At 36.1% G+C, this 14,774-nt stretch overlaps 1 protein-coding gene and 1 pseudogene across 6 annotated transcripts in view; one reads left to right on the top strand and one right to left on the bottom strand.

Moving 5' to 3' along the window:
* Positions 1-14,774, top strand: part of FBXL17 (F-box and leucine rich repeat protein 17) — a 464,528-nt gene that overhangs the window by 182,980 nt on the left and 266,774 nt on the right. The window lies entirely within an intron of this gene.
* On the bottom strand, positions 7,787-8,042 carry LOC309623294 (shieldin complex subunit 1 pseudogene; annotated as a pseudogene). The gene has a single exon. The product of its transcript is annotated as a shieldin complex subunit 1 pseudogene (transcript).

Genomic DNA, 14,774 nt, shown 5'->3' with positions numbered 1-14,774 from the left:
TTTTCTAACTTTTTTTCAGTGACAAACAGGCATATACTATTTAACTAAAATTCTCATTGCTATGATGTTTCATTTTATATATAGGAAAAATCTATAAACTTTTACTATCCTAGTGAGAAAATAATCCTGGGATCTAAGTTGATTTTTCATTGCTGTTTTCTTACCTTTGCTATTTCATTTTTATATGTGTATAGTATTTAAGGATTTTTAACATCATTGATTTAATACATTAAGAAAATATGATTGAAAATGAAATATTTATGTTAATTTCACCCCTTATGAAAAGTCTGAACACAATATATCTTTATATGCCGTGCAGGATGTATCACATATCACCAGGTTTTCGCAAATCTGAAATGTTGTCTTCTTAAGTAATCCTTTTGCTATAGTAGTTTTTTGAATAAAATCACGTAGTGTTTTGAATCAAGAAAAAGGGGGGTGGGAAAGTTGAGTTTGTCTGGCTTAGACTTGTGAGGGATATGAGAACATACCTACAACTTGATATTCCAGAGTAGATTTCTCTATTCGAAGTAATTGTCTGTAATATTAGCCAAGGACATTCTGATTCTTGTTCTCTGAGACTTTACAAATCTAAAATATGGGAATACTAATTGAAATACAACCATTTACTTGCTAGGGACCTATGGGTTTCTTTTTCCTTCTTCCAGTAAGGTTCAAGGTACACCTTCAGGCCTTTGAAGCTCCCCATAGCTATATTTACCTCTTTCAGTATCTTCTACATGCAAAAGAAAATGTAAAACTTAGTAGACTTATCATGGCTTTCTTTTCTTGTTTTAGCTCTTAGAAGCTATTGTCTTGAACTCCCAGATCTGAATATGTCATGGTTGATTACATTAACCTCCCACCAAGCCTACTTTTCTCTAAGTCAAACTGGGACTGAGACATTCCACTTTTCTATGCAGTGACTTTTTTTCCTAACCCTCTAGAAATCAAATTTTGGATTGAATTGATTATATGATCTTAAATCCTTGATCCGTATGTCACCTTGGAATAGTCCCTGGCTCTGTTCTTTCTCCTTCAATCTCTCCACTTACTAATGTTTGAATAATAATGCCAGCGACCACAACCACCATGCACACACACACACACACACACACACACATTAGAAGTTGTTGGTTATTGCTTTATAGTTACAGTTTTATTTGTGGAAATTTGATATCTTTTTTTTTTTAATGTAAATTTATTTATTTATTTTTGGCTGATGTTGGGTCTTCGTTGCGCACAGGCTTTCTCTAGTTGCAGCGAGTGGGGGCTACTCTTTGTTGCGGTGTGTAGGCTTCTCATTGCGGTGGCTTCTCTTGTTGCAGAACACTGGGTCTACGTGCACGGGCTCAGTAGTTGTGGCTCTTGGGCTCTAGAGTGCAGGCTCAGTAGTTGTGGCACACAGGCTTAATTGCTCTGCGGCATGTGGGATCTTTCCAGACCAGGGCTCAAACCCGTGTCCCCTGCATTGGCAGGCGGATTCTTCACCACTGCGCCAACAGGGGAGTCCCTGATATCTTTAAATATTATAAAACATAGCACTTTCTATTTGCTTAAGCCTCTCATTCTTGGGGTTTATAGTTTTCTTATTACAGGTCCTATGTATTTCATATTAAATTTAGTTTTATTCAGTAATTTTATTGCTGTAGTGAATGATATCAATTTAATGTTTTTTAACTGGTTATTATTGGTCAATGAGAGTATACTTTTTGTACATTTTAAATATACTTCTATATGTAAATTTTGTAATTGACCATCTTTCTGAATTTATATAGTGTCTAATAGGTTTATAGTTGATTCTCTTGGCTCTTAAAGGTAGACAGTCACATCATTTGAAAATAATGATAAATTTACCCTCTTTTTTCTAAGATTTTGCCTTTTATTTCCTTTTATTTATATATTTGATTGTATTCTCTAGAATGTCAAGAGGCAAGTTATAGTGTCCATCGACAGATGAATGGATAAAGACGATGTGGCACATATATACAATGGAATATTACTCAGCCATAAAAAGAATCGAAATTGAGTATTTGTAGTGAGGTGGATGGACCTAGAGTCTGTCATACAGAGTGAAGTAAGTCAGGAAGAGCAAAACAAATACTGTATGCTAACACATATATATGGAATCTAAGGGAAAAAAAAAAAGCTTAATTTAAAAAGTCTAGTTCTTGCTTTTACTGTAAACTTTCTCCACCTTCCCCTCCCTTTTTTTAACATCTTTATTGGAGTATAATTGCTTTACAATGGTGTATTAATTTCTGCTGTATAACAAAGTGAATCAGCTTTATGTATACATATATCCCCATATCCCCTCCCTCTTGCGTCTCCCTCCCTATCCCACCCTCCCTATCCCACCCCTCTAGGTGGTCACAAAGCACCGAGCTGATCTCCCTGTGTGATGCAGCTGCTTCCCACTAGCTAGCTATTTTACATTTGGTAGTGTATATATGTCCATACCACTCTCTCACTTCGTCCCAGCTTACCCTTCCCCCTCCCCTTGTGCTCAGGTCCACTCTCTACATCTGTGTCTTTATTCCTGTCCTGCCCCTAGGTTCTTCAGAACCAATTTTTTTTTTTTTAGAATCCATATATATGTGTTAGCATATGGTATTTGTTTTTCTCTTCCTGACTTACTTCACTCTGTATGACAGACTCTAGGTCCATCCACCTCACTACAAATAACTCAATTTCCTTTCTTTTTATGGCTGAGTAATATTCCATTGTACATATGTGCCACATCTTCTTTATCCATTCATCTGTCGATGGACACTTAGGTTGCTTCCATGACCTGGCTATTGTAAATAGTGCTGCAATGAACATTGTTGTCCATGACTCTTTTTGAATTATGGTTTTCTCAGGGTATATGCCTAGTAGTGGGATTGCTGGGTCATATGGTAGTTCTATTTTTAGTTTTTTAAGGACCTCCATACTGTTCTCCATAGTAGCTGTATCAATTTACATTCCCACCAACAGTGCAGGAGAGTTCCCTTTTCTCCACACCCTCTCCAGCATTTATTGTTTGTAGAGTTTTTGATGATGGCCATTCTAACCGGTGTGAGGTGATACCTCATTGTCATTTTGATTTGCATTTCTCTAATGATTAGTGATGTTGAGCATCCTTTTATGTGTTTGTTGGCAATCTGTATATCATCTTTGGAGAAATGTCTATTTAGGTCTTCTGCCCATTTTTGGATTTGGTTGTTTGTTTTTTTGATATTAGCTGCATGAGCTGCTTGTATATTTTGGAGAGTAATCCTTTGTCAGTTGCTTTGTTTGCAAATATTTTTTCCCATTCTGAGGGTTGTCTTTTCATCTTGTTTATGGTTTCCTTTGCTGTGCAAAAGCTTTTTAAGTTTCATTAGGTCCCATTTGTTTATTTTTGTTTTTATTTCCATTTCTCTAGGAGGTGGGTCAAAAAGGATCTTGCTGTGATTTATGTCACAGCGTGTTCTGCCTATGTTTTCCTCTAAGAGTTTTATAGTGTCTGACCTTACATTTAGGTCTTTAATTCATTTGGAATTTATTTTTGTGTGTGGGGTTAGGAAGTGTTCTAATTTCATTCTTTTACAGGTAGCTGTCCAGTTTTCCCAGCACCACTTATTGAAGAGGCTGTCTTTTCTCCATTGTATATTCTTGCCTCCTTTATCAAAGATAAGATGACTGTATGTGCGTGGGTTTATCTCTGGGCTTTCTATCCTGTACCACTGATCTATATTTCTTTTTTTGTGCCAGTACCATACTGTCTTGATTACTGAAGCTTTGTAGTATAGTCTGAAGTCAGTGAGCCTGATTCCTCCAGCTCCATTTTTCTTTCTCAAGATTGCTTTGGCTATACGGGGTCTTTTGTGTTTCCATACAAATTGTGAAATTTTTTATTCTAGTTCTGTGAAAAATGCCATTGGTAGTTTGTTAGGGATTGCATTGTGTCTGTAGATTGCTTTGGGTAGTATAGTCATTTTCACAATGTTGATTCTTCCAATCCAAGAACATGGTATATCTCTCCATATGTTTGTATCGTCTTTAATTTCCTTCATCAGTGTCTTTTAGATTTCTGCATACAGGTCTTTTGTCTCCTTAGGTAGGTTTATTCCTAGGTATCTTATTCTTTTTGTTGCAGTGATAAATGGGAGTGTTTCCTTAATTTCTCTTACAGATTTTTCATCCTTAGTGTATAGGAATGCAAGAGATTTCTGTGCATTAATTTTGTATCCTGCTACTTTACCAGATTCATTGATTAACTCCAGTAGTTTTCTGGTAGCATCTTTAGGATTCTGTCTATATAGTATCATGTCATCTGCAAACAGTGACAGTTTTACTTCTTCTTTTCTGATTTGGATGCCTTTTATTTCTTTTTCTTCTCTGATTGCTGTGGCTAAAACTTCTAAAACTATGTTGAATTATAGTGGTGAGAGTGGGCAACCCTGTCTTGTTCCTGATCTTAGAGGAAACAGTTTCAGTTTTTCACCATTGAGAACGATGTTGGCTGTGGGTTTGTCATATATGGCCTTTATTATGTTGAGGTAGGTTCCCTCTGTGCCCACTTTCTGGAGAGTTTTTATCATAAGTGGGTGTTGAATTTTGTCAAAATCTTTTTCTGCATCTATTGAGATTATCGTATGGTTTTTATCCTTCCATTTGTTAATATGGTGTATCACATTGATTGATTTGCGTATATTGAAGAATCCTTGCATTCCTGGGATAAACCCCACTTGATCATGGTGTATGATCCTTTTAATATGCTGTTGGATTCTGTTTGCTAGTATTTTGTTGAGGATTTTTGCATCTATATTCATCAGTGATATTGACCTGTGGTTTTCTTTTTTTGTGACATCTTTGTCTGGTTTTGGGATCAGGGTGATGGTAGCCTCGTAGAATGAGTTTGGGAGTGTTCATCGCTCTGCTATATTTTGGAAGACTTTGAGAAGGATAGGTGTTAGCTCTTGTCTAAATGTTTGATAGAATTCACCTGTGAAGCCATCTGGTCCTGGGCTTTTGTTTGTTGGAAAATTTTTAATCACAGTTTCAATTTCAGTACTTCTGGTTGGTCTGTTTATATTTTCTGTTTCTTCCTGGTTCAGTCTCGGAAGGTTGTGCTTTTCTAAGAATGTGTCCATTTCTTCCAGGTTGTCCATCTTATTGGCATATAGTTGCTGGTAGTAATCTCTCATGATCCTTTGTATTTCTGCAGTGTCAGTTGTTACTTCTCCTTTTTCATTTCTAATTCTGTTGATTTGAGTCGTCTCTCTTTTTTTCTTGATGAGTCAGGCTAATGGTTTATCAATTTTGTTTATCTTCTCAAAGAACCAGCTTTTAGTTTTACTGATCTTTGCTATTGTTTCCTTCATTTGTTTTTCATTTATTTCTGATGTGATCTTTATGATTTCTTTCCTTCTGCTAACTATGGGGGTTTTTTTGTTCTTCTTTCTCTAATTACTTTAGGTGTAAGGTTAGGTTGTTTATTTGAGATTTTTCTGGTTTCTTGAGGTAGGATTGTATTGCTATAAACTTCCCTCTTAGAACTGCTTTTGCTGCATCCCATAGGTTTTGGGTTGTCGCGTTTTCATTGTCATTTGTTATTAGGTATTTTTTGATTTCCTCTTTGATTTCTCCAGTGATCTCTTGGTTATTGAGTAGCATATTGTTTAGCCTCCATGTGTTTGTATTTTTTTACAGTTTTTTTTCCCTGTAATTGATATTTAGTCTCTAGCATTGTGGTCGGAAAGGATACTCGATACGATTTCAATTTTCTTAAATTTATCAAGGCTTGATTTGTGACCCAAGATATGACCTGTCCTGGAGAATGTTCCATGAGCACTTGAGAAGAAAGTGTATTCTGTTGTTTTTGGATGGAATGTCTTATAAATATCAGTTAAGTCTATCTTGTCTTATGTGTCATTTAAAGCTTGTGTTTCCTTATTTATTTTCACTTTGGTTGATCTGTCCATTGGTGAAAGTGGGGTGTTAAAGTCCCCTACTATGATTGTGTTAGTGTCGATTTCCCCTTTTATGGCTGTTAGCATTTGTCTTATGTATTGAGGTGCTCCTATGTTGGGTGCATAAATATTTACAATTATTATATCTTCTTCTTGAGTTGATCCCTTGATCATTATGTAGTGTCCTTTGTCTCTTTTAATAGTCTTTATTTTAAAGTCTATTTCATCTGATATGAGAATTGCTATTCCAGCTTTCATTTGATTTCCATTTGCATGGAATATCTTTTTCCATCCCCTCACTTTCAGTCTGTATGCGTCCCTAGGTCGGAAGTGAGTCTCTTGTTGAGAGCATATATATGGGTCTTGTTTTTGTATCCGTTCAGCCAGTCTGTGTCTTTTGGTTGGAGCATTTAATCCATTTACATTTAAAGTACTTATCAATATGTATGTTCCTATTACCATTTTCTTAATTGTTTTGGGTTTGTTTTTGTAGGTCTTTTCCTTCTCTTGTGTTTGCTGCCTAGAGAAGTTCCTTTAGCATTTGTTGTAAAGCTGGTTTGTTGGTGCTGAATTCTCTTAGCTTTTGCTTGTCTGTAAAGGTTTTAATTTCTCCATTGGATCTGAATGAGATCCTTGCCAGGTAGAGTAATCTTAGTTGTAGGTTTTTCCCTTTCATCACTTTAAATATGTCCTGCCACTCCCTTCTGGCTTGCAGAGTTTCTGCTGAAAGATCAGCTGTTAACCTTATGGGGATTCCCATGTATGTTATTTGTTGCGTTTCCCTTGCTGCTTTTAATATTTTTTCTTTGTATTTAATTTTTGATAGTTTGATTAATATGTGTCTTGGCATGTTTCTCCTTGGGTTTATCCTGTATGGGACTCTGCGCTTCCTGGACTTGATTGACTATTTACTTTCCCATGGTAGGGAAGTTTTCAACTATAATCTCTTCAAATATTTTCTCAGACACTTTCTTTTTCTCTTCTTCTTCTGGGACCCCTATAATTTGAATGTTGGTGCGTTTAATGTCCCAGAGGTCTCTGAGACTGTCCTCAATTCTTTTCATTCTTTTTTCTTTATTCTGCTCTGCAGTAGTTATTTCCACTCTTTTATCTTCCAGGTCACTTATCCCTTCTTCTGCCACAGTTTTTCTGCTATTTATTCCTTCTAGGGAATTTTAAATTTCGTTTATTGTGTTTTTCATCATTGTCTGTTTGCTCTTTAGTTCTTCTAGGTCCTTGTTAAAAGTTTCTTGTATTTTCTCCATTCTATTTTCAAGATTTTGGATCATCTTTACTATCATTACTCTGAATTCTTTTTCAGGTAGACTTCTATTTCGTCTTCATTTGTTTGGTCTGCTGGGTTTTTACCTTGCTCTTTCATCTGCTGCATATTTTTCTGTCTTCTCATTTTGTTTAACTTACTGTGTTTGGGGTCTTCTTTTTTCAGGCTGCAGGTTTGTAGTTCCCATTGTTTTTGCTGTCTGCCCCCAGTGGGTGAGGTTGGTTCAGTGACTTGTGTAAGATCCCTGGTGGAGGAGACTGGTGCCTGTGTTCTGGTGGGTGGGGCTGGATCTTGTATTTCGGTGGGTAGGGCAGCGTCCGGTGGTGTGTTTTGGGGTGTCTGTGAACTTAGTATGATTTTAGTCAGCCTCTCTGGTAATGGGCGGGGTTGTGTTCCTGTCTTGCTAGTTGTTTGGTTTGGGGAGTCCAGCATTGGAGTTTGCTGGCCATTGGGTGGAGCTGGGTCTTAGCGTTAAGGCGGAGATATCTGGGAGAGTTCTTGCTGATTGATATTTTGTGGGGTCAGGACATCTCTGGTGGTCCAGTGTCCTGAACTTGGCTCTATCACCTCAGAGGCTCAGGCCTGACACCAGGCCGGAGCACCAAGACCCTGTCAGCCACACTGCTGGATCCACATCAGAAGAGCAAGGAATAGAAAGGGCTTCCTCAGAACTTAAAAGCCTCACTGTTGGCCTCCTGGCTGGGTCTCTGCAACACGTAATCCCTTACATCATAAGCTGATGGCAGGTCCAAAGCATTGCTCTCCTCTGACTGGCTTCCTGGAGTGGCTTCCTGAGTTGCCATAGTCCGCCCCACTACAGCAGCTGCCTCGAACTGCAAGTGGTGGTGCCACGCACCCCCCCTTTTTTTTTAAAGCAGATATATTAAATGAAACAAAATGGCAAAAATATTAGTGGAAAGTTACCTGTGTCTGGGTAATTAGAGTTGAAAGGTGACTTATAGAAGTAATTGGTGCATCAGTTTTATTTAACACTGAACATTTAAAAAGCTAAACTGAGTTTTACTTTTGTTTTTGATTCCTATCAAGTATAAATTTATTGGCTTTCAGAGGTATTTTTCTTTTATCTTTTCTTTTTCTTACGTAGCCATATTAAAATTTGACTGTTCTCAAACAGTGTCATTGTATAATTTATTTTGTATATAGTGTACTGAAACTAATAATGCATCTATGCCTTTTAGTTTTGTTTTGTTTTTTAAGAAAAATCAAAGTTGAATTCACTGGTTATTGAGTATTCATAGACCATTCCTAAAACTCCATAGAACACAGCAAACATGATCTTTCAAATAAAAAGTGTTGCATTGGGTTTTGTTGCATCTTCTCTCAAAAAAGCAAACCTTCCTATAAGAGATACTTTGGCATATTTCTATGACTAGATCTATATAAAACGTACTTTATAGTAGTGATTTAGAATTTTAGACTATTTGTTCATGCAATGTATTTTAATGGCTCTAAGTTGCACCACAAAATGAATTATTTGGAATGGAAAATGTTTTGGAAAAAAATATTTCCCTCCTACCCCTAACCCTAAAAAAAAAAAATCCCCTTAATTATCTCACATTTTTATGTTGTCCTTAGCTTACTCTTTTTTTCCCAGTTTGTTCAGTGCCATTTATAGGGGTGCATGAAGTGAAAAATTGAATACTACATGATGCGTATTTTCAGATGATGGATATTTGCATATCTAACAGCTAGATCTAACTCTTATCTTTTGATGTAAAATAAATTTATCAAAACTCTTGTTTTTTAATTTGAATAACATAGATCATTTCAAGAGTGCTTAAAAATAAAATTATATTAACTTAATAGATTGTTAGTGTAGCCATTTGTTTAACTAATTATACTGGTCCCCACTATTTTAATTTTCTTTTCTTTCTTTTTTTTGGTGTCTGTTTGCCATGCAAAAGAGCTAACGTGCATTAGAATCAAATTATTTTTCTTGGAACTTCAGATGAGAGAAGTGCTGCTATTATTTTTTGTTTTTTGATATGTAAAGCTAGAAGTATATTTTAAGAAAAACTCCATTTTAGATAGATACATAAAATGATGTTTAAAACCTGTTTTATGAACAGATGAAAACTTGTTGATATTAAGTGTTTTAATAACAACACATTTAAAATTTCTCTAAGTGAGGAAAAGCAAACAGTACGGGTTGATTCAGAGTAAGATGCTAAGCTATCAGCTAACTTTGATACTTTCTCTACTCCAGAAATTTTTAAATCCCCAAGTTGTGAAAAACACAACTATTCCTTTTTTGTACTTTAGTATAGTATGTCTAGGATATACAAGTAGGATTTTGTAACCAGAACGAGATTAATGTACCTTTCTCCGGAAATTATTTTTTGATATCAAGTACATAAATTTTGTTCCTAGGTTGAATAGATTTACATTTTATATTCCATAAAGAATTTTGTCCTGTTGATTAACTGTATGAACTCAGATATGTATGTGTATTTTGAGCACCTAATATATTCTGATACTATGTTAGGTGCTGGGCACAAAACGGTAAATAAATAATGTGATTTCTTGTGTTAAGTTCCTCATTGGCATCAATAAGGGGAAAGACAGATTTACGGATGAATAACTGTAGCATGGTATGATGCTTATTATAATAGAAATCAAGAGAAGCAAAAATAAATCCCTTATTAAGGTCAAGGCAAATATTCACCCTAAATTTTAGTAGTTTATGACTGTATGCAGTTAATCAGAACGATATATAAGCTGCTTCTATAGAATTAAAATTAAATTTTAATCAGTATCCCTTTTTTGGCAAAAGGTAGCCTCTTTATTTGTAATCCTCTAGCTTTCCAGGAAGTCTCTAGTAATTCTGTAATTTTCATATGCTATAAGTTGAATTTAAAAAACAATACAGAGAAAGAAAGATAATAATTACAATTAAAAATAACTTGAGAGTATAAGGTGTGTATTGCAAGATGGATTTGTTAAGGAAGTTTTATTTTTATTTTTTGTTCTAAATTAGAATTTATTTTAAGACAAATTTATATCTGAGCTCTAATAGTATGCTAGATGTTTATTTGCAAATAATGAGTTTATAGACCAGGAGGTTAGGGAAATTAGGAAGGCACACTTGTAGGTTAATCAAAAATCAAGATAAATTCTTACAGAACATTTCTGGGATCTGCTAGTCAGGATTTCCTTCATTGTTCAAACCCAGAGAAGCCAAGATACTTGGGGGTTAATTTTAGAGGCCAGGACTAAAATTTGTATTAGTCTATCTCTAATTGGAAACAACAAACAACTGTAAAAACCTGCTTTATGTATCTCATTTTTCTCAGTCCGAGAAACTTCACTTGAAGACACCTTTAAAATGTGTGTATGTGTTTGAATATGTGTGTGTGTGTGTATGTTTAAGTTATTTACCTACTTTGTTACAAAATGATTCAGTTAGTTTACCATGAATATTAGTTTATTATATTAATTTACTGGCAGCTACTTAGAAAAAAGTGGCGAATTTGGTTTGTTTTTCTTATTAAGGCTGAAGGGAGACCTGACTTCTTGTTTATCTCTGGCCTGTTGCTTAAATTTACAGAAATCCCTAGTTTCTTGACTCCAGTCCTTGGCTTCTTGCTTTCAGAGCAGTCTGTGAGGATTATGGTCCTGCCTGATTTCTCTGCTGTTGGTTGGTCTGCTCAGGGGTAATGATTGGGTAAATCTCCATATTTCCTCTTTTTACCCCCTTTTTTTCATTTCATTTCATTTATTTATTTATTTATTTATTTATTTATTTATGGCTGTGTTGGGTCCTTGTTTCTGTGCGAGGGCTTTCTCTAGTTGCGGCAAGTGGGGGCCACTCTTCATCGCGGTGCGCGGGCCTCTCACTATCGCGGCCTCTCTTGTTGTGGAGCACAGGCTCCAGACGCGCAGGCTCAGCAATTGTGGCCCACGGGCCTAGTCGCTCCACGGCATGTGGGATCCTCCCGGACCAGGGCTTGAACCTGTGTCCCCTGCACTGGCAGGCAGACTCTCAAGCACTGCGCCACCAGGGAAGCCCCTTGTTTTCATTTCTTTATCATTGTCCCTTGGCTTTTTTTTCATATCTCTTTTTTTTCCCCTAGCTCTCTCATTTCATCTTTGAGATTATCTATAATCCTTTCTACACCATTTTCTCCTTTCATCTCTTGAACTTACCCCTCTCTATTTCTTTATTATTCCTTTCTCTTGGCTATCTCCCATCCTTCCATTTTGAAGTTATTTTTGTGTTCACATCTTTGGTTTGGTGGAAGATGGAGTACAGCAAAGTAAATCACTTGTTATTGGTCTTACCCTGACATTTACCTGATGTACCAGTTAGATTTGACTGTGGGCCTCTGGGCTAAGTGGGAGTTCCTTCACAGGTCGGAGAAGGAAACGCTGCCTGCAAGAAGGAAATTTTACAAGTTGCCTGAGCCCTGGACACCTAGAGAGGACACATAGATATCAGTGTCAAAGGTGTTTGAGCATTCTGGATTTTATAAAACAGTTTTAAACACATTTTTACGCAATAATTCATCATCGGTAGAGGATCCTGACAACAGTGGAACTGAGTGTTCTTGTGAACTTTACCCCTTATCAGAGGATGGTCCCGACTTTGAATAAAGCTTTGTGTTCAAAAAGGTGAGATAGTCCTTGGTATTTTTTCAATGAAATTTCCTAACTCTTAGTGGCAGACGCCATGGTCCATGGATCAAGTGGATGAACTGTGGGGTAACCACCTATTAGATCAGCAAAATAGGTGTTGGCTTCCACAGTAAAGCAATGCTTTATCTTAAATTTTTATTTCACTGATATTTACACCTCAAAAAGCATCTTCAGATTTTTTGAACCTACCTACTCTGCAGTGTATGTAGGGCAAATAATAGTATATTGAGTGGAAAAATTGAAGTTCACAGAAATAACTTATCCAGTCAGTTGGTACCACAATTCTATTTGAATTCAGTTCACTGCCTTATGTCACAATGCTTCCTATTTGTTGAATAGTAATTTCAAAGTAGTGATATAAGAGTTTCTTATTTATATCTATATATGAAGATTCAACTTATATGCTACCTACCACTTTAGGATGGCCAAATAAAATATAAGAAGCGCAGTTCAATTTGAATTTCAGATCCTTTTAAAAAAAACGAAATTGAGTTATTTGTAGTGAGGTGGATGGACCTAGAGACTGTCATACAGAGTGAAGTAAGTCAGAAAGAGAAAAACAAATATCGTATGCTAACACGTATATATGGAATCTAAAAAAAAAAAAAATGGTTCTGAAGAACCTAGGGGCAGGACAGGAATAAAGACGCAGACATAGAGAATTGACTTGAGGACATGGGGAGGGGGAAGGGTAAGCTGGGATGAAGTGAGAGAGTGGCATGGACATATATACACTATCAAATGTAAAATAGATAGCTAGCGGGCAGCTGCCACATAGCACAGGGAGATCAGCTCGGTGCTTTGTGACCACTTAGAGGGGTGGGATAGGGAGGATGACGCAAGAGGGAGGAGATATGGGGATATATGTACAAGTATAGCTGATTCACTTTGTTATACAGCAGAAACTAACGCACCATTGTAAAGCAATTATACTCCAATAAAGATGTTAAAAAATTTTTGAATTTCAGAATAAAAACAACAAATGCTTTTTAGTATGAATATATCTCATGCGATGTTTGTATTTTTATTTGCTAAATATAGTACTCTATACAACTTCCAGGGGTCTTTTCCTAATTCTCTTTCCCCCAACAGAGGAAGCTCTGATCTCCCTGAATTCTAAGATTTTTGTTTTCTCTCTATGGTACTTTGTATTTCATTTTACTTCTTTGTAAAACTGACTCTTCATTTCTACGTGACTGAAAACTCCTGGAGTAGAGGCATTTATTTTCAACATTTTGGTGCTTTACCCGTTGAAAAAATGAATCCTTAAATCTAGTGCCCTACTGAGCCATATTAGAGCCCCAGAAAAATATTAAAAAATGTGTCCCTATGTACATTTATCAAAATATCCTCTCATATTTTGTATCAAGTGGAAAAAGTTGATAAAAGCTCTATGAAAGAAGTATGACTGTATGTAAAGTGTATTGCCCAGTCTGTTGGACACTGTGCTCGACCCTTATAAACCTTCCTGATGGGGAACAGCCTCATGGACTGGGAGCTGATTGGAAATGACAGTTCCTGTTGCACAATTAATGCAGGGTCATAAAACAAACAACAATGACTGTCTTTGTTTAAAATTTTGATATTTTGTTCATCATGGATTTTTGCGGTAATTTTTATTTTTTAAAATATTGCACCAAACTATTAATTATCTTGATGGCTGAGTTTTTTTGGTGCTTCTTTAAGTCTTGTGCTTCTGGTTCAATCTTTTGGGGGAGAGCAAGGAGTTATTTTATTTTAGTTATTCTATTATAGTTATTCTATTTATGTTTTGATATCTTAGTCACATATATATATTCAGGTTCATAGATGACTGTGACTATAAAATCTTTGGAACTCATCAAGTCTAATCTCTTTTTTCATAGATGAAGAAACTGATCATAGTGACCAAGTTGAGACTAGATTTCCTTGCTCACTGTGCTTTCTGCTGGTGGCCATTTAGGCTTCCCTGTGGAAGAATGCATCATTTAAGTCAAACATTTTTTTTTCATCTTTGATATTAACGTTCCTGAGGATAAAGAATGTCATTGGAGCATATTGTATTCATTCCTGGAGGCATTAATGCATATTGCTCATTGCTAGATCACTTACTTTAAAAGTCGGCCAGGTTTTTCAACAGAGGAAAAAAAGTGGAAACATGGGCGTCCTTATTTAAATTGCTTTTCCATTTTGCATAATAGAAAGATCAGTTTTGATTTTTATGGGTAGCATTTGAGCCTAGGTCATAGTTACTTGCTCAAAAAGTTCCACTATTATAATTATCTGTCTTAGCAGAGTTTCTTTTCAGTGTCTACAGATGGCTATGCTCTTCCCAGGATTGCCCTCTTGACTTCTGATTTGGGAATTAAGATTTTGATGGGAACCTTATCTCACCTTCCTATGTAGCTTGCTTCATTAGAGCTGATAAAGTGAGATCCACAGCAAATACAGAACGCTGGAGATATGACAGACAACCTGGTACAAGTCTTTTAGGAGACAAGCTAAGAGTTTTATTGACAGATTGTCCTGTAATTTTGTGAAGCAAAGAGAATTTTCTTTATTAACCAGTGAGACAGATGGGCTCAAGTTTGATGGGCTAAGTTTAGTTCTGCTTGTATTTTGATGACTTTTTTCTTTCTATAGAAAGTAAGTCGAGCAGATAGACTAGAGTTTGTCCAATATGAGCTATGAGGCAACTACTATGTAAAATACTGTATTTGAAGCTTTTACTAGAAGAAAGTTCAGAAGTTTTAGAAAGCGGAAGAAAAGGGACTCTACACTGATAACCTGAGCAAACGTAACAGACTTAAAACTACAGACTTCACAAAAGAACCTTATGGTATGTTCCTTAAATAGGTGTTCTGAGGACAGATTGGTTAATATAGCAACCATGAGGAATGAGGGCCCCACGTGAAAACTAA

Source organism: Balaenoptera borealis (assembly GCF_965194805.1).
Source record: "Balaenoptera borealis genome assembly, chromosome: 2".
Lineage (NCBI taxonomy): Eukaryota > Metazoa > Chordata > Mammalia > Artiodactyla > Balaenopteridae > Balaenoptera > Balaenoptera borealis.
Note: the sequence above shows the minus strand (reverse complement) of the source record. Positions and strands in the feature narration are given on the sequence as shown.